The 14,607-nt window shown below is 38.1% G+C and overlaps 1 protein-coding gene across 2 annotated transcripts in view; it reads right to left on the bottom strand.

The window, feature by feature from the left end:
- oxr1a (oxidation resistance 1a) overlaps window positions 1–8,800 on the bottom strand; it is a 109,416-nt gene extending 100,616 nt beyond the window's left edge. For both annotated transcript variants that reach the window (XM_079469644.1, XM_079469643.1), the window contains exons 1-2: window positions 8,675–8,800; window positions 8,165–8,218 (exon numbers count right to left, since the gene is read on the bottom strand). The gene's annotated coding sequence lies outside the window, so the exon portion shown is untranslated. The remainder of the gene's footprint in view (window positions 1–8,164; window positions 8,219–8,674) is intronic.
- Window positions 8,801–14,607: the final 5,807 nt, after the last annotated feature.

Genomic DNA, 14,607 nt, shown 5'->3' with positions numbered 1-14,607 from the left:
TTCCAACCGCTGCAACTACGATCGCGAAATGTAGTTTTCACACCAAGCATAATTCACACGTAACAACACAAAAGTAAATAGGACAGAAGCCATGTGACGTGCACAAAAGAGAAAGCAAACAAAATATGCAGGATGGTGTGAAACGCGTTTTACAGAACAGAACAGAACATCCGTTATTACGAAGCAAGCCATTCTGATTCATCCTTCGCTCATAATGAAAGGCAAAAAACAAACAAATCAACCGTGTGCGTGTGTGTTTGTGTTGGCTTTGGTCTTAATCTGTGTTTTTCTGCAGTAAAGTGACTCATCCTCATTCTCTCTCTCTCTCTCGCCCTGATTTACCTGATTCTTATAGCATTAAACCTGGCAACATCTCTGGGGATCAGGGGTCAAATGAAGCCTGCAGAAAACAATTCACATTCGATTGCGGCTTGCGTGTAAACAGCTTCGTGTTTGCGATATTAAAAAGCTTTAGTTCCATCGCTGCCTGCCGTCCAATGAATCAAAGCACAGGGTTTTCATGCAGATTCACAGACACCTTCATAACAAACATTGAGTTAATATACCGGTACAACCGATTCACTATATAGAAGACACTTCTTCCTGTTCCATATAGGTTTCTTATACTTCCTTCTTATTTACTATGGACTGAAAGTATGTGCTAAATTTGTTATTGAAAAAGGAATACAATTTAGTGTGCAGCAAAGTACTGGAACACACTAAAGCGAACTCCGTTGCCATAAATGAATGTATAATCGTTTTGCTAGATGGAAATAATAATCGTTTTAGAAGTGCAGATAATAAAAAATGATAGATTCATTTTTATATCGATCCAAAGTGTCCGAACACTCGAGTAAAGCGTTTTTCATTATCTTTAAAAGCTTTGAAGACGTATGCACAGGTGTTTGCTTAAATGTCTGAGATTAGTTTCGTAGCCAAAAGTACGACGCATGTGCCAATATAACCTCAATACAAACCAAAATCGTATTTAATTAAATGTGTTTGAAATGATGACTGCAAATGCATCTCAGGGTATCAGCTGATTGATAAAACGCGATTTTATTGCGATTGTTTTAATCCCATTCTTATAGTTCCCTTTGTGTTTTGCTAAGTTTACTACTTAAGAAAAAATATGAATAATTGACCGAGGATGTGAATAAGTACGAACAAGTACATCTTTTGACCAGTAGTCTGTATGTTTCTGCTATACTTTCTGTCAGATCACTGGTGCTGGTTATATAACACCCTGCAAAAGCAGTCAGGCTTAATAAACGTACCGTAACATAAAACAGTATAAAGGACTTGACACTTACACATTTTTCTTCAAGTTATTCATGTGTTGCTACAGATTCTGACATCTGTTGCAAGATGGTACTACTGATAAAAACAAAGAAATAATTCAAATGTTATGTTCCTCGAAATCATGTTTACGGCAACACAGTAAGAGCATTCAAAGTAATTCGTTGAAACTTTCTAAGACATGTTTGGTCTATTCATTACAAGACCTCACCACCCTTGAACAGACACACTTGTTTAAATGAATTATTGAACTGTCCTCCTGAGCAGGGAGCGTTCCGGAGACTCCTGAGAGATCCTTACGTACGGTTGAATACTGTGATGGCCAGGATTTATGCCAAACAAGATTCTTATATTTTCATCTTTGCATTGATCAATGAATGAAAAAAACTTTATTATCTTGATTTGTCATTGTACGGAGTCAGTGCACGGGCATATTTGGCATAAAGTTAAAAACATTGAAACCGGCTAAAAACCATGTTAAAAACATAATCATACATTGAACTTTAAATATTTTAACTAAGAAACTTGAGATGTTTGGTACCTGGTGTGTCGTGGGAGCAGACCAGCCTAGTGACAAAGAGGTTCAACGCAGGACGTTTAAGTGTTTTATGGGAATTCTGAAGGAAGTGAGAATGTACCAACTTCAATGTATAAGATTAATGTGATTTTTGTTGATATAATTATTTTTGCATTTACTTACGTTCATCCGCGGCTCTAAATTTGGTTAAATGTATCATGTTAATTCCAGGGTTTGTGTTGTTACTGTTTTGAGAAATTGCATGTGTTTGTTTCTTCTCTTTTGTTTAAGTGTTGCTCGCCATCTCTTATAAATTCAGTGTATGTCTTGTCTAGTGGTTAGTTAGGTAAAATGTACTGGAAAGGTGGTGCTGTTTTTTGTCCTCTATCAGTTGAGAGGCTCTGGCACGATTATGCCTTGGAACGCTTTCTATTCCTTGTGATGTAACCGGAAAATGACTTGATCTTTTCTTATCATTTTTGTACCTCTGATGAGGCTTGATCACCTTTATTCCTTGCTTAAGCAAGATACAATAAAGACTGTCACAACTGAAAACCAACTGTTATTTGCTAATGCTCATGGCAGATCCATCCCAAATACTACCGTTGTAACAATACGACCGAGAAGAGGAACGATGCCACGTAGAGAACTGATGTAAACAGGGAGCGTTTAATGAGTCCAAGCAAATAAAATTATATTCCACGGGGTTCACAGACAAAACATAATCCGACAAATAACATCTTCGGAACAGGTTGACGCAAGATGATAATATAAGCGAGTCCAAGGTTGTGCATAAACGAAGACAGATTACAACTAGACTGGACAACTAACATGACAAAAGGCTGAGTATATATGTAGATGGGATGGGATTCGGGTGGAGTGTAATGGTAGTCAGGTGCGGGTTGATCAATGATGTCAGAGGGGTGCAGTGCATGATGGGAAGTGCAGGGGTTAAAAGGCCAGTTATTGTGAGCGAGTGTAGCAGGGAGGTGGCTCTGGTGCGGGGGGCGTGGTTGACGAAGACAGAGCAGATGTAACAACTATTAAAGAATATACTACAGTCATTTTAACATAATGTCTAGGAAGATATCTGTGCTGAAAAAGAGCAGACGTAAACCCAGTAATAAAAAGCAAAAATGTATCATGTCTGCGTGATGTGCCAACTGACAAATGCACATTAAAAAAAAGCATTTTTTTTGGCTTTTAGTATAAATATGTTAATTATGAAAATATCTGTAAATGTTTTAGATCACAGCAGTTCATAAATTTCACATTGAGAAGACAGACGCATTCAAAATGTTCATCCTCTCACCTCCGATCATTTTTTGGCTTTGATTTTGTGTTCATTTTGCACTTTTTGATCAGAGTTCAGGCTGAGCTAAACACTATTGGCTATTTTAAAAGAGGAAGAGGAGGAGCCATCAAGTATGTTCCGCCTAAACTTCCTGTTTCAGTGGAAATGATGTCAACACAGCGAACAAAGCTGCACTAAAAAAAGACGATTCAATAATCTTTTTTTTTAAGACATTTTTCCTTACAGAATATGTCTTTGACATGATATTAAACATGAAATGAGGGTTTTTAGAAGGAACACAATTGTAAAGCATATTTTAAGTGGACTGAAATATGTGACATCACCTATATTTTCAAATCCAGCAATCCACAGAGCTTTAACCTTGCAGATATGCGAGTCAATACTCCGTCTTCATCCCCCTCATTTTATAAGCTCAACACAAACGCCACTGTTTAAGCTTCAGGCAAGGTGGGACTCCGCCAGTCTAACTTTAGGGTTATTTTGCTGAGTCATTACACAAAATGACATTTTGTTGACGGAGACAAATGCTCCGGAGGCAGCGCTCAAAAATGACTTTGTTTCGAGGTAAATTTAATCTTGGGGCTGCGGACGCATTTCAGTAGCACCATAAACACAACACAGATTTACAGCCTGCCACGAGAACATTTCATTCACGTCACGCGTGTGCAGTACGCCAGTTATCTGTCGTATTTATCATATGGACTATCACAATCTGGACATAAAGCCTCTTCCAAGGTCGAAGGCACTTCAGCGTCGCGAAGTGGAATTGAAAAAGAAATTGTAAAAACCTTTCACTGTAGCCAGAAAAATGTTTACACAAAAATGATAATAAATATAGCTGCAAGCAGCAATTACGGTCCGTTACGGGCTCTAGAATGATAAGAAAACTAATGGATACACAGGACTTGACCCCTAATAATAGCACATGCAGTGACACGCAAGTACAATGTACCTGGAAAACAACAACAAAACTACTGTTTACAAGTCAACAGAGCCGGATACAAATGAAACCAATCCTGATGTCATACGTGTAAATGCATGTAACACGTCAGACTGACCTGCAAGGGTCAATAACTGTGTTAGCGAGGCTTAGAAGAGCAAATCCTTTCCTAATCCACAGTATGGTCGAACAGCACTGCTGTTTATGTTGTATTCCTAGATCTCCAGCACTATAAACTCTTCATCACATCTGAAAAGCTGCGAGTTTATGGCAAATTGTCAATGAGCCACTGTGCTCTTCATAGTCTTCAAGGCTACACCTTTGCACAAGCGAGAGTGAACGTTAGAAACATTCATAATAAAATAATGTGATTTCATGAGCCACATTGTGATCTTCCCAAAAATGCATATCACGATCTTCATGACTAAGAATCTCGTCCCACGATCTGAATTGAAACACAGGGCTGTACATTAACTTTTTTGCAGACAGCACTGGTGCTACAGAGGTTTAAAGTTTTGTAGCACAGGCCAAACAGTTGTACAGGTAGCACAAGTATAAAACGTCTGTTGTCATCCTTAAAAAACACGAATGCAGATCATCACGTAAATATACTGACAAAGGACATTAATGTTATATACAAATGGATAAATTTTGTTTACCCTGTTTCTGTGTTGTCCATTTTTACCAAACAATAGTAATAGGATCTATGTGTCCAAATAAAAATACTGTAGTAGCCTATACGTATTTACTAGGTCTACAGGAAACTGCAGTAAAATTCCTACATAACATCGTGTTTTTGAACCTCACTATAGTAAATATTAAAGTATACTACAGTTGATCAATTTACAACAAGAATGCCACAATTTGTTATATCAAATACTATAAAACACAGCAACATTTTTTCATTCAAGCATTTCTGTGTTCTACTTTTACGGGTCGTCCAGAAGAAGCTCCATCAATAGACGCTTGAGTATTCAGTGTGTGTAAAAATGTCTCAAAGATAAAGATTGAAAACGGTTAAATGCACCTGAAATAAACTCTCAGGGCAGCCTCTGGACATGATGTTCACGTGTTTATGTCCTCATGCAGTGAGACACATACAAATGCACGAGCGTCACGCCTGTAGCACGTTAAACTGTGCAACACATCGCAGAAACAGAAGATGACAGATTTATAGCAGGATTCCGCATCCACATCAAGGAAAACAAGCCGCACTTTCTAAAGCACTGTATAGCACGCGTGAGACCTCGCAGCGCGGCGAGAGTGATTCGAAAGCATACAGATCATCAGATTGCCCACCCCTATCGTGTATGCAGATAAATGCTCATCAGTAATTATGTTGCCATAACCTCTACCTTGCATGCATTACAACCTGTGTTAAGTCATTTAAAGATGTCATATATTTTGCGGCTCCAGACAAATTTGATGTGGTGGGATAGGGCGAAAAATGACTCTTTTGGTCGCAAAGGTTGCCGACCCCGCCATAGCGTTATGAAAGAAAATATGCATTAAAGTGAATAAAAACAGTGTAGTATCAGGTTTTGCTCACTATTGGGAACATTTTTATCCCCAAAATATAATCTTATGCACTTCTAACTATGCACAGTTATACACTCAATTCATAAATAAAATCAACCGATAAGAATAAACTTGCATCCAATCCCACTCAACCCATTCTGCCTATAAATCACTGACTAGTTCACATAATCGTGCTATTGATTCATAAATGATAAATCAGTGTAGCCTGACCCCGTACCACCTGGAAAACTGCGACGGCCCTCTTAGGACTTGGGATTTACATTGTTACGCAAGACCATGAGCTCACTTTAATACCAGAGAGCCTGAACATGACCGATGTAATACAATGTTCAAAACAAAACAACAAAACCCTGATTCCAATATTTACTGAGCTGCATTTTAAGTCCTCATAGATTTTGAATGCAATATCTGTCTAGTAAACGCAGGTAAAACCCCCATGCTGCTATAATAGATACCATGTTTTGGCTCAAAGTTAAAGTTAAAGACAGCATCACGTTTGCCCTTCAAAAGGAAAGCAGTCCACACAGTTTAGGGACCTGTCTGTGGATTTAACTGGTGATCCTTCACTATGTGTTGTAAATGAATGAACCCGTCAAAGCTGAAGCATAACCATATAAACCCCAAGTGTTCTTCAGGATCTGAGAGAACAGCTGTCATCGTGCGGTTTCTGAAAGACTGAAGCTGAATTTTAATTTCACTCAGAGATCAGAAATGCTCCCATGTGCAATTACGTTGACAGAAAACTAAAAGGCGTATTTCAAGCCTTTGCTTTGCGAAGTCAGAGCAAACATGTGATCAGACCTCTTGTTATCAAAGTGTACAAATTAATACTTCATTTCCTGTTCATTTCAATCAATCAAGACACGTCATTCCCACCTTTATAGATAAAAAAAAAGATATTGCAGCGTGTAGTGATAAAATCGGTGATGTCGTTTTTTGCATTTTAGCGTTGTGGGAGAAAATCAAAACTGAAACAGGAGGCTGTGCACATCTTTAGTTTCGCTGAGCGAGGCGTTTTCCCGGTCAACATTTTTTGTTGATGCTGGAACAACAATCCTGTCCAAGAAATTAATTTAAAACGCAATCCTCACATTAAAACGACTAAAAACCCCTGTGTGCAAACCCCTAGGCAGCAAAATATCCAACGCTAAACTCTGATTGGCTGTCAAAAAAGTTGTTTCAATTACATTAACCCAGGAACTTAAAACGAATACATGTGCCGTTTTCATGTCAGAAAACCTACAGTGCTTATAAAGACAGAAGAAATCTGATCGTCCGGCCACACTGCAGCAAATGACACAGTAGCCTTGAGGTCGATAAAGCCTCCGTCATTTTACTGCTGCAGAATGATGTAAGGTCCTCTAAATATAAATCTTGTTTAATTTGATGGTAAAGCGAGAGTCTGTAAAGGCTATCCAACACCAATTAAGAGAGAAAATAACTAAGAAACATGACTTCTAACGTGTTTGGTAGGAGATATAAAGATACAAAAAATATAGTGGATTCAAGTCCTCAAGCAGGTCTGCGCTGCTTTATAAAATAAAATGCTTAAAAGCTCTCTTCAATAAAGGAATAAGGGCAACCACTGGGACAAGGCGCTCGAAAAACGACAGGGAGGGGGGTGCATTGTGATCACACATGCGTCAGAATGAAATTTATAACGCAAATGCATTCTTGGCATTACTTCTACAGCTGGATTAAAAAGATCTCGTCGTTCAATGAGTAGCAGACATAGAGCGTCCATATAGAATCTGTGATCACGTGTGCATTTATCAGCACTTTACACTTTAAACATGGCTCAACCAATCAGTATCGAGCGTCAGAACGATCCATTTTATAAAGATTACAATCCATGCGATTCCTTATTTTTACATACCATCCATATTCATTTATTTTTGCATTTTAAAAATGTTATCGTGTATGACTGACATCCACAGCTCTTGTAAGCATTTCTAATTCCTTTAGCTGTGTTTGTACTATTATTTAAAGTTATGAATCTCAATTAAAACACAATTAAAAACATGACTTTATGTGAAAACTGTTAATCAAAACAAGCTTCTTGCAGTTTGTTTCATATCAAAAGGAATGCACAATAAGCACAGGAGTACTCTGAACTCTTTATTTAGTCTCTGTTTTGACAAGACACAGATTCAATCTATACTTGTTATTCTATGTTGGAGGCTCGTGCATGTTGAAGAGCGCCATCTAGAGTTTAAGACTGACCATGCACAGTATATGTCCTTTAACAACATTAAGGAAATTTGCTTCTCTCAAAATCATATGAAAAACATGTGTGTACTAAAAGCCAAGGCATTCAGCGGTGACATGTGTATTATGATGGTTGTGTAGGTCATTTGAATCGTACTAATGTAAGTGATGCTCTGAGGTGCTTGCCGTTTATTTACTCAGGCGAACAACAAACAATATTTGAAGTATACATGGAAGTCACAAGGATTCTCATGCAGAAGTTTGGAAAGAAGAACTTTTAAATAGCGACGGATCTTTAGCTGAGGGTTAAAACAGATTCAGAAAACATCATTCTATAGCGTTTTACCTTCTTTATTTTTGTTGATGCAGCCTGGTAGGAGAATTCAAAAACAATGCCGAACTAAAACAAAAATAGAAATGTTATTATTATAGCAAAACCGCCTTTAAATTAGGATGTTATACAAATAAAAAATGAAAATGATATATTAAGTCATATATGAAATTGTATCACGTGAATTAATAAATTCAGATATAACATAAAAATACATTAATAAGCTAAAATGACTAAATCTCAATTGTCTTGTTCTTTTACTAAATTTAAAGTTAAATTCTGTTTGTAATATGTTCTCCAACAATAAGTTTGACTTCTCTTTAACCTTCTACACTAAAAGAAAGTAAATTAGTCCACATCAAGTAAAACCCCTCCGTAAATACATTAGTATGATCAATTTCCTTTTTCATGCATCAACTCTCACATGATCCGTGTGCTCAAACACACAGCACATTGCACTTGCAGGTGATGCTGCATCATTTTCTAAACATGCTCGAGAGAGAAAAGAGAACAACTGTGACTTACTTTCAGAAGGAAGGTCCGTTCATGGCCCGGGTGTTTGTGTGATGAGTTTATGCAGCCGGTCACTGTGCGCAGGATGAGACACACAGTGATCTGACCTTCTGAATACAGACCGAACCATTACACCGTGAGCAGGGGAGCAATGGATCATACCAATAAGTGCTTTAGTAGCTGTGAATTGATTTTTCAGCGGGTTTGCTTAACTAGGCATGTTTGGAATTTAAATTAAAAGATTTCTTAGAAATATAAGAATAGAGTTCAAGTAAATACACACATAAAAGGTCAAATGTCATGCTGTAATTAGACAGTTTATGTAGAACTCATTTTAACGTCTTATACAGTATGCGGGCCACCCAAAATGATTGACGTCCCATAAAAACATGACACCCTCCTGATGTGAAGGCTGTTTCACGGTATCCTTCTTTCGGCTGAACACCTCGTGCATCATCATGTACAATGCAATTCCACAATGCACTGCAACACAATGTCAAGTCACAGTGATAGGGTTCAAAATGACAAAATACCACATCTTAACATACAATAGTACTTACAATCTTATTTCTTCAAACTTTCGTGTCTCCCCTATCACATCATGTGTCTATCCTCTGAGAACGACAAGCTCAAATTTGTGTTTTCCTCTCTGGCACACTGTTTTTAATAAGGTCTAGTGAGAAGAAATATATATTTAGGAATTTAGTTATTAGACAACATTAAAATATTACTGAATCCATATATCAGGGATGTGATTTCCAGACTAACATCATCTGCTCCAAACTGCCACAGCAAACTGCAGCTTTCGTGGAGATGAATCAAGTAAGAAATAAACATTGGTCTCAAGGTTTGTCACTTTTAGGCTTGCATATGGATGACTGACGTCTTATTCAATGTGTTTTAATGCAGTTATCCGGCCTTGATCAATCTCATTGGCCTTTCAGAACTAATCTTCAATGTCACTCAAATGGGGAACAAAGAAAATCTGTTTCTTTCCCCTTTATTTTTCACTTCAAAGTCAGAATAGTTTTCTTTGAGCGATACTCATGTTTCATTTAGACCATTTTAATAATGAAACCCCCACATTGTCAAAACATGACTTTTTTCTATTCTTTTTTAAAGCTATCATGATGCCAGACCTTCAAATACTGCAGTGCATTCTGGGATTGCCTTCTCTACAAAAGATGCGTATGCTTGAAATTCTGCCTAACTTGGATTTCTTATAGAAACAATTATATTTCACTTTTCTTTGCAATTAAATATATTTCTTGTAGTTATGTAACAGTACTGACATTTGGCAATAATAAAGCTCGAAAATATCGAATGTTGCTGTAGTTTTTCTTTAGAGCATAAAAGAAAGCAATAACAAATCATTGTCACAGAATAATTTATCGCTGTAATGAAACACAAATCCTTAAGATGACATTATTTCAATAACTGAAATACGAGTTTAATTAAATTCAGGTTGGCCCTACAAACTTCCGCTTGCACACACAGACACCTTTCTGTCGTCAGCAGATGTGCCAGTGGAAAGTCTTGGTTTTCCCTAGAAGAAATAAAGACCTGTTACCTTATTGATTGATGGCAAGTGTCCGCTGGAAGACGTGGAAATCGATGGGCGGCGTGCGGAGACGAGAGGCCTGTGACGGATGCCTCTGATGTCCTTTCATGAACACCCCGGTGGGCACTCATAAATAAGTCAGAGAGACAGAGCGATTTTAACCAACCTCCACAAATACACACACAGCATCTACACGTGAGCAGATGACCTTTAAACACGAGGCTGATGGGTACCGCAGTAGATCCCTTTAAATTGAGAAACCCACCTAGACAACATTTTTAGGCGTCACAGGCGCCCTTATGAAGCAAAGAGATTTCTCTCGCTTCGTAGACCATTTTGCTACAAAAAACATGCAGATGTACACACAAGGATACCTAACAGATCGCTGATATCAGCGAAGAGAGACTGATGGTGGAGCAGCAGGGTCAAGACGGCAGCCGCGGGAACGATGACCTCCAGCAGAACTAGTCTTAGACGCTTTCTTACAAGTCTATCAGATAGTGTTGGGTCCCTCTTTCTCTTCTTTTATCTACATAATAGATCAAACAGAAGATAAAGGACAGTATTTGCATTTGAAAGGGTGACATTTACAGGTGTCATGTGTTCATGAATGGGATAACGGCTGATAGAGATGACAGTCTAACCAGGAGGAGATTTCTTCCATTTATCAGACTGTTTATGGCGTTCTCCAGGGCAGGAACAACACTTTATGATGAGATATTCGCACCTACTGTAAAGATGTGTTAGATCTCAAATAAAGAGAAACCTTGTATAGAGGTGAAATGTAAAGCTATTTATGGTAGTTTGGTACAAATGAGGTGCAAAATAGAACCTGAAGCATCCTGTAGATGTTGCACGATACAAACGGTGCCACAACATTTGCGTTGCTCTATAAAATATACATTTGTACATAATTTGCAAATTTTATACAATTGTTGTTCTGCGTGACTTTATCCATATTTCTCTTAAATGATAACAAACATTGTTTGAATTTGAAAAAACACTTCAAAAGGACAGCTATAAAATATCTTTCATGGATGAATTCTGCAAAATTGCGCTGCAGTTGCGAGTTTAAAGCAGTGAACAAATCAAACAAAATCTGAACCACCATTTAAATGAGAGCCGATGGAGAGCTTTGAAGTTTTTCATTACATTTGAGAAGACCGCTGAGCCCGTATCGAGCAGCGATGCCCTTAAGCCAGCAGATGCATGTGTTGAGGGAAGAATTAATATTGGCAGGAAATCAGGTGTGGAGATATGAGCACCTTTGAATGCCCAGCAGAGGCCAGCGATGCCCGTTGCCATGTCTGATGCACAGATACCCCCACGGGAAATGAGTTTTCACGAGCGCTTGTTTTATCTCAATTACAGCTACATATCACGCAGCCGCTGAAATACGTGCGCTGATACAGTCACTGAGAATTCAATTTCTTTCACTTCGATATGTTTTTCTTCAGGGTTATAAATGATGTGTGGGATATATGCAGGGTTGGATTGTGCAACATTTTAGGGAGCGTTTCGGGGATCAAAACACAAAAAAGAAAGAAAAACAATTTAGATGCATCATTTTTGCTCACGTTCTGCGATACATCCGTGAATAACAATATTGACACAGATGTGCAGTTTTGTGTATGTGTATTATGCAGATCCGTTTGCAGAAAGTGACACGGGATGTTCAAAATGTGTTTATCACAGCAGAGAAGCAGGAAGTAGATTCCTGCTGGGAGAAACAGCACGTCACGGGGAACGGTAGGGGAGATATATCACAGAAAAATGGCTGACGGCTGGAGACGCGGTCGAAAATGTCAAGGAAGATGTCAAGGAGATGCTGCGTTTTACAGAGGAAGTGTTCTATTCTGTCTGCAGTCAAAGGTCACAGACAGCGTGAACCAAACAAGCATCTTTATAGAAAATGACAGATTTGTTATTTGAAAATCTATAAGTGTGTAAACTAAAGTACAAAAAGAGCAGTCAAAGGGTGCTGCTCAATATTTCACGCACTGTCTCGGTGCTGCATAGTGTTTAGAAAACGTTATAGATTATTACACCACACTTTTAAATCAATGAGAAAAGGCAATTTCATTCATTGGACTGTGTGTCTGAAACCAGGGATCAGTACTGAAAGCTTTTGGGAATTGACAATCCGACTCATTTCTCAGAGTCTTATCCACTATCTACTTGATGCTGAATTTTGATTCCTGCACATGACGAACAACACACGTGGAAACCAGCAACCAAGGACACACGGGTAGAATGAGAATATAGTTAACCAGGTCTCCTATTAGCTTCAGATTTTGGTCACTATGATCTTAAACAATATAATACATCCTAGAAAGTCCTCTGTGATTAAAACTCATGCATTCGAATGCCAAAAAGCTGAACAGAATGACCGACTACAGCTAAATACGTATTCTTCAGTCCTGAATAAATTTCGTTCTTTACACAGTAAAAAATTCAGATTCATTGTAGGAAAAAATACAATGGTAGTGCCCCTACTATGGGAGTCAGTGGGGGGCAAGATGTGTTTGGTTACAAGCATTCTACCACATATCCTTCTCTGTGTTCAACAGAACAACAACTGTATACAGAATTTGGACCAACTCGAAGGTGCGTGAATGATGAATTTTCATTGTTGGGTGAAGTATCCCTTCAATTCAGCAGGGCACACAAAATATCAATACTACTCGACCCAGAAATCAGTGGGAAAACAAAGTGCGGCGCCTCGGTTCATCTGTCAAAGAGCCTTGTGCAATGCTACGGTTCTTTAATAGGAAATATTCTGCTGTGAAGGAAATAAATCAATGTTCAGAAAAAAACTTGCTAGGGCGACTACAACTAAACACAAGCTATATTGAATTGAAGAGTTGTAAATATAGTATGTATTACTGTGTCAGTAGGCAGACTGGCTCTTCAAACTGTGAGTCTAGTGAGACCCAGTTTATTCCCTTTAAATGGTTCATTAAAAATACATCGGCCAGATCTGAGAGAATTGAACCCTGCCGGCAGAAAAGACCAGAGTCAGATTGCTGATCTGGAATGAGTGACAAGATTTTTTATAAGTTATACTTAAATTGATACTAAGCATGCAATGTCATTTTAGACATCAGCCTTAAAAAAGCCTGTACATGGTTCAAACTACTTTAAAAATGCAATGATTATAACACCATGGAATGTGTAAGTGATGTCATGTTCATCGTTTTGTGTACTGTTTAATGCTGTTTTTAGTTAAAAATCTTTTGAATTTACCTGCAGCCACGTGTCCGGACATGCTAATCTTGGCTTGGTTTCAGTTGATTCATGGTAAATATTATATTTATCGCGTGTCGAAGACAAGCGTGCTCAATTCAATCCCACAATGCACATCGAGGTGCGCTTCTAGCTTCTTCGACGAAGTGAGCGACCACTGCGAACGATTCAGTGCTCGAGCGAACTATTCGAATGAATTGTCGAATATGAATGTTGCTAATGATTTAGTCACATTAAAACAAAACACATTGTTTCTAACATTTTTCTAAGTACATAACGAAAATACAAATGCGATCAAGTAATGTCGTCTAGACAATGAAGGAAATAAACAGAGAGATTTAATATATACTTCATTTATATAGGGATCTCTAATGCAGGCGCAGAACATTTGGTGATGTTTCATAATGTTTTAACAGAGCGTGACGATTTTGACATGAAATAAATAAATGAATAAAACTGATAAATAAAAACAGTCAATTGTCGTGTATCTTTCAGTGGTGTGATGTGAGGACAGAATGATGCTTTTGATCACACAACGGCACACCTGCTGTCTGAGGGACTGTTTCAAGTGTTACGTCACTTTGTTTCATTTTTTTATCACATGTTTTACCGAAAGAACCGCAAAGTATACATTATATTTATTTCACCGGGATAAACTGGAAAATACAGTTACGCCCGTAGGCTGAAGACGATGTTTTATATGGACGTTTTCTGACGTGAACCAAAAGCAAGTGGATGCATGCAACATGTACTAATGTAAAACCACCACCGGCCTGCTAACATAATTAAACTCTGAACTGGACTTACAGAAAGTTCAAGAGTCAGTGTCCGTTCGAGCATGTGTTCAATTCACTCACACTCACGAATGACCTTGTGTGACAGAAAGCCGGGCTGTGAATGACCTTTATAACCTGCTGTCACACTAAATATTCACTAACTGTCTGAACACACTAACATCTTTCCACGGATCCTGTTTGTCCTCCTGCTAGAAGGCCTATAACAAAATCTGAATATGACTTATATTTCATTCATACAATTGTTTTATTATTATGTCTAATGTTAATGCATAGACTGATACACAGGTCCCACAGCGCCTCCTACAGGATTCTACCGGATTGATCAAATAACTGGAGTACTA

This window comes from Barbatula barbatula, assembly GCF_947034865.1.
Source record: "Barbatula barbatula genome assembly, chromosome: 12".
NCBI lineage: Eukaryota > Metazoa > Chordata > Actinopteri > Cypriniformes > Nemacheilidae > Barbatula > Barbatula barbatula.
The sequence above is the reverse complement of the archived record's forward strand: the minus strand, read 5'-3'. Positions and strand labels throughout refer to the sequence as shown.